The following is a 2,029-nucleotide window of genomic DNA, read 5'->3' on the forward strand; positions in this document are numbered from 1 at the left end:
TCGAACCTGCGACAGTAGCGGTCGCGCGGTTCCAGACTGTAGCGCCAGAACCGCTCGGCCACCACCGGCCGGCGCAAAAGAAAAACATAACCACAAGGAGGACGTGGCTGATATCTAAAAGAATGTCCCCAAATCATATTTCCGAGGTTGTACTCATTTGCTGCACGGGTGTTATATATATATATATATATATATATATATATATATATATATATATATATATATATATATACTCCTGGAAATGGAAAAAAGAACACATTGACACCGGTGTGTCAGACCCACCATACTTGCTCCGGACACTGCGAGAGGGCTGTACAAGCAATGATCACACGCACGGCACAGCGGACACACCAGGAACCGCGGTGTTGGCCGTCGAATGGCGCTAGCTGCGCAGCATTTGTGCACCGCCGCCGTCAGTGTCAGCCAGTTTGCCGTGGCATACGGATCTCCATCGCAGTCTTTAACACTGGTAGCATGCCGCGACAGCGTGGACGTGAACCGTATGTGCAGTTGACGGACTTTGAGCGAGGGCGTATAGTGGGCATGCGGGAGGCCGGGTGGACGTACCGCCGAATTGCTCAACACGTGGGGCGTGAGGTCTCCACAGTACATCGATGTTGTCGCCAGTGGTCGGCGGAAGGTGCACGTGCCTGTCGACCTGGGACCGGACCGCAGCGACGCACGGATGCACGCCAAGACCGTAGGGTCCTACGCAGTGCCGTAGGGGACCGCACCGCCACTTCCCAGCAAATTAGGGACACTGTTTCTCCTGGGGTATCGGCGAGGACCATTCGCAACCGTCTCCATGAAGCTGGGCTACGGTCCCGCACACCGTTAGGCCGTCTTCCGCTCACGCCCCAACATCGTGCAGCCCGCCTCCAGTGGTGTCGCGACAGGCGTGAATGGAGGGACGAATGGAGACGTGTCGTCTTCAGCGATGAGAGTCGCGTCTGCCTTGGTGCCAATGATGGTCGTATGCGTGTTTGGCGCCGTGCAGGTGAGCGCCACAATCAGGACTGCATACGACCGAGGCACACAGGGCCAACACCCGGCATCATGGTGTGGGGAGCGATCTCCTACACTGGCCGTACACCACTGGTGATCGTCGAGGGGACACTGAATAGTGCACGGTACATCCAAACCGTCATCGAACCCATCGTTCTACCATTCCTAGACCGGCAAGGGAACTTGCTGTTCCAACAGGACAATGCACGTCCGCATGTATCCCGTGCCACCCAACGTGCTCTAGAAGGTGTAAGTCAACTACCCTGGCCAGCAAGATCTCCGGATCTGTCCCCGATTGAGCATGTTTGGGACTGGATGAAGCGTCGTCTCACGCGGTCTGCACGTCCAGCACGAACGCTGGTCCAACTGAGGCGCCAGGTGGAAATGGCATGGCAAGCCGTTCCACAGGACTACATCCAGCATCTCTACGATCGTCTCCATGGGAGAATAGCAGCCTGCATTGCTGCGGAAGGTGGATACACACTGTACTAGTGCCGACATTGTGCATGCTCTGTTGCCTGTGTCTATGTGCCTGTGGTTCTGTCAGTGTGATCATGTGATGTATCTGACCCCAGGAATGTGTCAATAAAGTTTCCCCTTCCTGGGACAATGAATTCACGGTGTTCTTATTTCAATTTCCAGGAGTGTATATATATATATATATATATATATAGACACGTTTTAGTTGTACTCGCCATCGCGAGCGCTACAGCTGACTGGACTGGAATTGCGCTCTACGAAAACTACGGCTCTGTAGTTTTGGTACACTACATAAGTAATATAGTGAATGGTAAGATTACCTATTGTGTTACACATAGCTAAATGTGTAAAAGAGGTAATACGAGCCGACGACTTAGCTTTTTCTTGCACAGATTTAGAACTGCATATCATTCAGTGTTAGTCCAGCGTGTATTTTACATCTTTACACAATTAAAATTGATTTTATAAATCATAAAAATTATTTTTCATTTTATGTAACTAAAGCAATTACTTTTGATTTAAGTACAGTTTAGACACACACACA

Source organism: Schistocerca nitens, chromosome 9 (genome assembly GCF_023898315.1).
Source record: "Schistocerca nitens isolate TAMUIC-IGC-003100 chromosome 9, iqSchNite1.1, whole genome shotgun sequence".
Lineage (NCBI taxonomy): Eukaryota > Metazoa > Arthropoda > Insecta > Orthoptera > Acrididae > Schistocerca > Schistocerca nitens.